This window comes from Magnolia sinica, chromosome 2, assembly GCF_029962835.1.
Source record: "Magnolia sinica isolate HGM2019 chromosome 2, MsV1, whole genome shotgun sequence".
NCBI classification, from domain to species: Eukaryota; Viridiplantae; Streptophyta; class Magnoliopsida; order Magnoliales; family Magnoliaceae; genus Magnolia; species Magnolia sinica.
In genome coordinates this window covers 107,865,113-107,875,497 of record NC_080574.1, presented here as the reverse complement: position 1 = coordinate 107,875,497, position 10,385 = coordinate 107,865,113, and the positions used below count along the sequence as shown (strand labels likewise).

At 34.2% G+C, this 10,385-nt stretch overlaps 1 long non-coding RNA gene across 1 annotated transcript; it reads right to left on the bottom strand.

Moving 5' to 3' along the window:
• Positions 1-4,057: 4,057 nt before the first annotated feature.
• Positions 4,058-10,152, bottom strand: LOC131229907 (uncharacterized). The gene is made up of 3 exons (XR_009163646.1): positions 9,990-10,152; positions 4,293-4,380; positions 4,058-4,093 (listed from the first exon to the last, which is right to left on the bottom strand). It is a non-coding gene; the product is annotated as an uncharacterized LOC131229907 (long non-coding RNA).
• Between the last annotated feature and the right edge of the window lie 233 nt (positions 10,153-10,385).

The following is a 10,385-nucleotide window of genomic DNA, read 5'->3' as shown; positions in this document are numbered from 1 at the left end:
GAAAATTTGAGAAAACAGGGGAGATTTTCTTTTATAAAGTAAGTATTTGGGACCAAGTGGTTACGTATTTGCTCCATTAAATTTGCTCGAATTTAATGGAGTAGACCCGGATGTGCGTCGGAGCTATCCGGATGAGCGGGGGTCCCTGGAAGGTGGGAACCGCTGTTATGACCATGATGAAGCTGTCAATTTCCTATGGACAGCATTGGAGGGGCCTGACCATTTGGACAGGCCGTGTTTATGTATTTGATCGAAATTAATGGAGCAGACCCGGATGTGCGTCGGAGCTATTCGGAAGAGCGGGGTTTCCTAAAAAGAAGGAACCGCTATTATGACCATGATGAAGCTGTCCACTTTTTTTGACCAGCATTGGTAGGGCCTGGCATTTGTGTAGGATGGCCGTGTTTATATCTGTATTTGCAGGGACCATACCCTTAACCTAAACCAAAACCTATGACCTAAAACCTTAACCTATAACCTAAACCTCAACCTTAACCTAAACCTAAACCTTAACTTAAAACCTAAAACCTAAACCTAAATCCAAAACCTAAATCTAAACCTTAATCTATTCTCAATTCCCTAAACCTATATCTTATAACCTAAACCTAAAGCTAAACCTAAACCTTAACCTATACCTATAACTTTAACCTAAACCAAAACCTATGACCTAAAACCTTAACCTATAACCTAAACCTCAACCTTAACTTAAACCTAAACCCTAACTTAAAACCTAAAACCTAAACCTAAATCCAAAACCTAAATCTAAACCATAACCTATTCTCAATTCCCTAAACCTATATCTTATAACCTAAACCTAAACCTAAACCTAAACCTAAACCTATAACCTTAACCTAAACCAAAACCTATGACCTAAAACCTTAACCTATAACCTAAACCTCAACCTTAACTTAAACCTAAACCTCAACCTAAACATAGAACCTTAACCTAAAACCTAAAACCTAAACCTAAACCTATAACCTAAATGTATTCTCAAATCCCTAAACCTAAACCTACACCTAATCCTAATCTTAACTCCCTAACCTAAACCTATACCTAAACATGAAAACCCAAACATAGACCCGATCCCGAACCCAAACCCGATTTCCTAAACCTAAACCTTAACCTATTCTCAATTCCCTAAACCTATATCTTATAACCTAAACCTAAACCTATACCTTAACCTATACCTATAACCTTAACCAAAACCAAAACCTATGACTTAAAACCTTAACCTATAACATAAACCTCAACCTTAACTTAAACCTAAACCTCAACCTAAACATAGAACCTTAACCTAAAACCTAAAACCAAAACCTAAACCTATAACCTAAATGTATTCTCAAATCCCTAAATCTAAACCTACACCTAATCCTAATCTTAACTCCCTAACCTAAACCTATACCTAAACATGAAAACCCAAAAAATAAACCCGATACCGAACCCAAACCCAATTTCCTAAACCTAAACCATAACCTATTCTCAATTCCCTAAACCTATATCTTATAACCTAAACCTAAACCTAAACCTATACCTTAACCTATACCTATAACCTTAACCTAAACCAAAACCTATGACCTAAAACCTTAATCTATAACCTAAACCTCAACCTTAACTTAGACCTAAACCTAAACCTAAACCTAAACCTATAACCTAAACTCAATTCCCTAAACCTCAACCTAGACCTAAACCTAAACCTATAGCCTAGACTCAAATCCCTAAACCTTAACCTATAGCCTAACCTAAACCTATACTTATAACCTAAAATTATTCCCAAATCCCAAAACCTATTACCTAAACCTAACCTTTCCCTAAACCTATAACCTAAACTCAATTCCCTAAAGCAAAACCTACACCTAATTCTAATCTTAACTCCCTAACCTAAACCTAAACCTAAACTTGAAAATCCAAACTTAAACACAATCCCGAACCTGAACCCGATTTCCTAAACCTAAACCATAACCCATTCTCAAATCCAAAAACCTATAACCTAAACCTAAACTAAAACCAAAACTTATAACCTAAACCCGAACCCATTCTCAAATCCCAAAACCTATAACCTAAACCCGAACCTATTCTCAAATCCCAAAACCTAAACATAAACCTAAACCTAAACATAAAACCTAAACCTAAGCCTATAACCTAAACTCCAATCCCTAAACCTAAACCTAAATCTAATCCTATAACCTAAACTTAAATCCCTAAACCTTAACCTATAACCTAACCTAAACATATACTTATAACCTAAAATTATTCCCAAATCCCAAAACCTATTACCTAAACCTAACATTTCCCTAAACCTATAACCTAAACTCAATTCCCTAAACCTAAACCTACACCTAATCCTAATCTCAACTCCCTAACCTAAACCTAAACCTAAACTTGAAAACCCAAACTTAAACCCAATCCTGAACCTGAACCCAATTTCCTAAACTTAAACCATAACCCATTCTCAAATCCAAAAGCCTGTAACCTAAACCTAAACCTAAACGAAAACTTATAACCTAAACCCGAACCCATTCTCAAATCCCAAAACCTATAACCTAAACCAAAACCAAAACTTATAACCTAAGCCCGAACCCATTCTCAAATTCCAAAACCTATAACCTAAACCTAAACATATAACCTAAACCAAAACTTATAACCTCAACCCAAACCCATTCTCAAATCCCAAAACTTATAACCTAAACCTAAACCTAAACCTATAACCTATAACATAAATCAAAACCTAAACCTAAACCTAAAACCTAAACCTATAACCTATAACCTAAATCAAAACTTATTACCTTTCCCTAAAACCTTAACCTAAACTTATAACCTATAACTTAAATCAAAACCACAACCAAAACCTAAAACCTAAACCTATAACCTATAACCTAAATCAAAACATATAATCAAAACTAAAACCAAAACCTATAACCTAAACCAAAACCAAAACCCGAACCCATTCTCGAATTCAAAAAACCTATAACCAAAACCAAAACCAAAACCAAAACCTATAACCTAAACTCGTACCCATTCTCAAATCTCAAAACCCAAACCTAAACATAAAACCTAAACCTAAACCTAAACCTGTAACCTAAACTCAAATCCCTAAACCTAAACCTAAATCTAATCCTATAACCTAAACTCAAATCCCTAAACCTTAACTTATAACCTAACCTAAACCTATACATATAACCTAAAACTATTCTCAAATCCCAAAACCTATAACCTAAACCTAACCTTTCTCTAAACCTATAACCTAAACTCAATTCCCTAAACCTAAACCTAGACCTAATCCTAAACCTATAGCCTAAACTCAAATCCCTAAACCTTAACCTATAACCTAACCTAAACCTATACTTATAACCTAAAACTATTCCCAAATCCCAAAACCTATTACCTAAACCTAACATTTCCTTAAACCAATAACCTAAACTCAATTCCCTAAAGCAAAACCTACACCTAATCCTAATCTCAATTCCCTAACCTAAACTTAAACCTAAACTTGAAAACCCAAACTTAAACCCAATCTCGAACCTGAACCCGATTTCCTGAACCTAAACCATAACCCATCTTCAAATCTAAAAACATATAACCTAAACCTAAACCAAAACCAAAACTTATAACCTAAACCCGAACCCATTCTCAAATCCCAAAACCTATAACCTAAACTAAAACCAAAACCTATAACCTAAACCCAAACCCATTCTCAAATCCCAAAACCTATAACCTAAACCTAAACCTTAACCTAAACCTATAAGCTATAACCTAAATCAAAACCTATAACCTAAACCAAAACCAAAACCTATAACCTAAGCCCGAACCCATTCTCAAATCCCAAAACCTATAACTTAAACCAAAACCTATAACCTAAACCAAAACCAAAACCTATAACCTAAACTTGAACTCATTCTCAAATCCCAAAACCTTTAACCTAAACCTAAACCTTAACATAAACCTATAACCTATAACCTAAATCAAAACCTATAACCTAAACCAAAACCAAAACCCATAACCTAAACTCGAACCCATTCTCAAATTCAAAAACCTATAACCTAAACCAAAACCTATAACCAAAACCAAAACCAAAACCTATAACCTAAACCCGAACCTATTCTCAAATCCCAAAACCTATAAGCTAAACCTAAACCGTAACCTAATCCTATAACCTAAACTCAAATCCCTAAACCTTAACTTATAACCTAACCTAAACATATACTTATAACCTAAAACTATTTCCAAATCCCAAAACCTATAACCTAAACCAAAACCTATAACCTAAACTTGAACTCATTCTCAAATTCCAAAACCTTTAACCTAAACCTAAACCTTAACTTAAACCTATAACCTATAACCTAAATCAAAACCTATAACCAAAACCAAAACCAAAACCAAAACCTATAACCTAAACTCGAACCCATTCTCAAATTCAAAAACCTATAACCTAAACCTATTCTCAAATCCCAAAACCTAAACCTAAACCTTAATGTATTCTCAAATGCCTAAACCTAAACCTACACCAAATCCTAATCTCAACCCCCTAGCCTAAACCTAAACCTAAACTTGAAAACCCAAACCTAAATCCGGTCCCGAACCCGAACCCAATTTCCTAAACCTAAACCTTGACCTATTCTCAATTCTCCCATCATTAACCTATAACCTAACCTAAACCTATCCTCAAATCCCAAAACCTATAACTATAACCTAAACCTTAACCAAAAACCTATAACCTAACCTAACCTAAACCTATAAACTTCACCTAAACCTAAACCTATAACCTTAACCTAAACCTAAACCTTTAACCTAAACCTATTCTCAAATCCCAAAACCTAAACCTAAACCTTAATGTATTCACAAATGCCTAAACCTAAACTTGAAAACCCAAACCTAAACCCGGTCCCGAACCCGAACCCGATTTACCTTGACCTATTCTCAATTCCCTAAAGCTATAACCTATAACCTAACCTAAACCTAAACCTATAAACTTAACCTAAACCTAAACCTATAACCTTAACCTTAACATATAACCTTAACCTAAACCTATAACTATAACCCAAACCTATTCTCAAATCCCAAAACCTATAACTATAACCTAAACCTATACTTATAACCTAAACCTATTCTCAAATCCCAAAACCTAAACCTAAACCTTAATGTATTCTCAAATCTCTAAACCTAAACCTACACCTAATCCTAATCTCAACTCCCTAGCCTAAACCTAAACTTGAAAACCCAAACCTAAACCCGGTCCCGAACCCGAACCCAATTTCCTAAACCTAAACCTTGACCTATTCTCAATTCCTTAAAGCTATAACCTATAACCTAACCTAAACCTATTCTCAAATCTCAAAACTTATAACAATAACCTAAACCTAAACCTATAACCTATAACCTAACCTAAACCTAAACCTATAAACTTAACCTAAACCTAAACTTAAACCTATAACCTTAACCTTAACATATAACCTTAACCTAAACCTATAACTATAACCTAAACCTAAACCTTAACCTAGACTTATAACCTTAACCTAAACCTATTCTCAAATCCTAAAACCTATACTTATAGCAGAAACCTAAACCTTAACCTTAACCTATAACCTATGCTTATAGCCTTAACCTAAACCTATTCTCAAATCCCAAAACCTATACCTATAACCCAAACCTAAACCCAATCTCAAACCAGAACCCAAGTTCCTAAACCATTCCCTAAACCTATAACCTAAACCTATACCTATAGCCTAAACCTAAAACAAAACCTATAACCTAAACCTAGACTCATAAGCTTAACTAAACCTATTCTCATAATCTATAACCTATACTTATAACCCAAACCTAAACCCGATTCCGAACCCAAACCCGATTTCCTAAAACTAAACCTTAACCTATAACCTAAACTTATACCTATAGCCTAAACTTAAATCATAAACTATAACCTAAACCTAGACTCATAATCTTAACCTAAACCTATTCTCAAATCCCAATACCTATACCTATAACCCAAACCTAAACCCGGTCCCGAACCCGAACCCGATTTTCTAAACCTAAACCTTAATGTATAACCTAAACCTATACCTATAACCTAAACCTAAACCTTAACCTATAACCTAAACCTATACCTATAACCTTAACCTAAACCAAAACCTATGACCTAAAAACTTAACCTATAACATAAACCTCAACCTTAACTTAAACCTAAACCTCAACCTAAACATAGAACCTTAACCTAAAACCTAAAACCTAAACCTAAACCTATAACCTAAATGTATTCTCAAATCCCTAAACCTAAACCTACACATAATCCTAATCTTAACTCCCTAACCTAAACCTATACCTAAACATGAAAACCCAAACATAGACCCGATCCCGAACCCAAACCCGATTTCCTAAACCTAAACCTTAACCTATTCTCAATTCCCTAAACCTATATCTTATAACCTAAACCTAAACCTAAACCTATACCTTAACCTATACCTATAACCTTAATCTAAACCAAAACCTATGACCTAAAACCTTAACCTATAACATAAACCTCAACCTTAACTTAAACCTAAACCTCAACCTAAACATAGAACCTTAACCTAAAACCTAAAACCTAAACCTAAACCTATAACCTAAATGTATTCTCAAATCCCTAAACCTAAACCTACACCTAATCCTAATCTTAACTCCCTAACCTAAACCTATACCTAAACATGAAAACCCAAACATAGACCCGATCCCGAACCCAAACCCGATTTCCTAAACCTAAACCATAACCTATTCTCAATTCCCTAAACCTATATCTTATAACCTAAACCTATACTTTAACCTATACCTATAACCTTAACCTAAACCTAAACCTATGACCTAAAACCTTAATCTATAACCTAAACCTCAACCTTAGTTTAGACCTAAACCTCAACCTAAACATAGAACCTTAACCTAAAACCTAAAACCTAAACCTAAACCTATAACCTAAATGTATTCTCAAATCCCTAAACCTAAACCTACACCTAATCCTAATCTTAACTCTCTAACCTAAACCTATACCTAAACATGAAAACGCAAACATAAACCCGATCCCGAACTCAAACCCGATTTCCTAAACCTAAACCTTAACCTATTCTCAATTCCCTAAACCTATATCTTATAACCTAAACCTAAACCTAAACCTAAACCTATACCTTAACCTATACCTATAACCTTAACCTAAACCAAAACCTATGACCTAAAACCTTAACCTATAACCTAAACCTCAACCTTAACTTAAACCTAAACCTCAACCTAAAGATATAACCTTAACCTAAAACCTAAAACCTAAACCTAAACCTATAACCTAAATGTATTCTCAAATCCCTAAACCTAAACCTACACCTAATCCTAATCTTAACTCCCTAACCTAAACCTATACCTAAACATGAAAACCCAAACATAGACCCGATCCCGAACCCAAACCCAATTTCCTAAACCTTAACCTTAACCTATTCTCAATTCCCTAAACCTATATCTTATAACCTAAACCTAAACCTAAACCTATACCTTAACCTATACCTATAACCTTAACCTAAACCAAAACCTATGACCTAAAACCTTAACTTATAACCTAAACCTCAACCTTAACTTAAACCTAAACCTCAACCTAAACATAACACCTTAACCTAAAACCTAAAACCTAAACCTAAACCTATAACCTAAATGTATTCTCAAATCCCTAAACCTAAACCTACACCTAATCCTAATCTTAACTCCCTAACCTAAACCTATACCTAAACTTGGAAACCCAAACATAGACTCGATCGGACCTTAAACCTATAACCTATAACCTAAATCAAAACATATAACCTAAACCAAAACCAAAACCTATATCCTAAACCCGAACCCATTCTCCAATCCTATAACCTAAACCTAAACCTAAACCTATAACCTATAACCTAAACCAAACTTATAACCTAAACCAAAGCCAAAACCTATAGCCTAAACCCAAAACCATTCTCAAATCCCAAAACCTAAACCTAAACCTAAACTTAAACCTATAACCTAAACTCAATTCCCTAAACCTCAACCTAGACCTAAACCTAAACCTATAGCCTAGACTCAAATCCCTAAACCTTAACCTATAACCTAACCTAAACCTATACTTATAACCTAAAATTATTCCCAAATCCCAAAACCTATTACCTAAACCTAACCTTTCCCTAAACCTATAACCTAAACTCAATTCCCTAAAGCAAAACCTACACCTAATTCTAATCTTAACTCCCTAACCTAAACCTAAACTTGAAAACCCAAACTTAAACCCAATCCCGAACCTGAACCCGATTTCCTAAACCTAAACCATAACCCATTCTCAAATCCAAAAACCTATAACCTAAACCTAAACTAAAACCAAAACTTATAACCTAAACCCTAACCCATTCTCAAATCCCAAAACCTATAACCTAAACCCGAACCTATTCTCAAATCCCAAAACCCAAACATAAACCTAAACCTAAACATAAAACCTAAACCTAAACCTATAACCTAAACTCCAATCCCTAAACCTAAACCTAAATCTAATCCTATAACCTAAACTTAAATCCCTAAACCTTAACCTATAACCTAACCTAAACCTATACTTATAACCTAAAACTATTCCCAAATCCCAAAACCTATTACCTAAACCTAACATTTCCCTAAACCTATAACCTAAACTCAATTCCCTAAACCGAAACCTACACCTAATCCTAATCTCAACTCCCTAACCTAAACCTAAACCTAAACTTGAAAACCCAAACTTAAATCCAATCCTGAACCTGAACCCAATTTCCTAAACCTAAACCATAACCCATTCTCAAATCCAAAAACCTATAACCTAAACCTAAACCTAAACCAAAACTTATAACCTAAACCCGAACCCATTCTCAAATCCCAAAACCTATAACCTAAACCAAAACCAAAACTTATAACCTAAGCCCGAACCCATTCTCAAATCCCAAAACCTATAACCTAAACCTAAACATATAACCTAAACCAAAACCTATAACCTCAACCCGAACCCATTCTCAAATCCCAAAACTTATAACCTAAACCTAAACCTAAACCTATAACCTATAACATAAATCAAAACCTAAACCTAAACCTAAAACCTAAACCTATAACCTATAACCTAAATCAAAACTTATTACCTTTCCCTAAAACCTTAACCTATAACTTAAATCAAAACCACAACCAAAACCTAAAACCTAAACCTATAACCTATAACCTAAATTAAAACATATAATTAAAACTAAAACCAAAACCTATAACCTAAACCAAAACCAAAACCCGAACCCATTCTCAAATTCAAAAAACCTATAACCAAAACCAAAACCAAAACCAAAACCTATAACCTAAACCCGTACCCATTCTCAAATCTCAAAACCCAAACCTAAACATAAAACCTAAACCTAAACCTAAACCTGTAACCTAAACTCAAATCCCTAAACCTAAACCTAAATCTAATCCTATAACCTAAACTCAAATCCCTAAACCTTAACTTATAACCTAACCTAAACCTATACATATAACCTAAAACTATTCTCAAATCCCAAAACCTATAACCTAAACCTAACCTTTCCCTAAACCTATAACCTAAACTCAATTCCCTAAACCTAAACCTAGACCTAATCCTAAACCTATAGCCTAAACTCAAATCCCTAAACCTTAACCTATAACCTAACCTAAACCTATACTTATAACCTAAAACTATTCTCAAATCCCAAAACCTATTACCTAAACCTAACCTTTCCCTAAACCTATAACCTAAACTCAATTCCCTAAAGCAAAACCTACACCTAATCCTAATCTCAACTCCCTAACCTAAACTTAAACCTAAACTTGAAAACCCAAACTTAAACCCAATCCCGAACCTGAACCCGATTTCCTGAACCTAAACCATAACCCATCTTCAAATCTAAAAACATATAACCTAAACCTAAACCAAAACCAAAACTTATAACCTAAACCCGAACCCATTCTCAAATCCCAAAACCTATAACCTAAACTAAAACCAAAACCTATAACCTAAACCCAAACCCATTCTCAAATCCCAAAACCTATAACCTAAACCTAAACCTTAACCTAAACCTATAAGCTATAACCTAAATCAAAACCTATAACCTAAACCAAAACCAAAACCTATAACCTAAGCCCGAACCCATTCTCAAATCCCAAAACCTATAACCTAAACCAAAACCTATAACCTAAACCAAAACCAAAACCTATAACCTAAACTTGAACTCATTCTCAAATCCCAAAACCTTTAACCTAAACCTAAACCTTAACATAAACCTATAACCTATAACTTAAATCAAAACCTATAACCTAAACCAAAACCAAAACCTATAACCTAAACTCAAACCCATTCTCAAATTCAAAAACCTATAACCTAAACCAAAACCTATAAC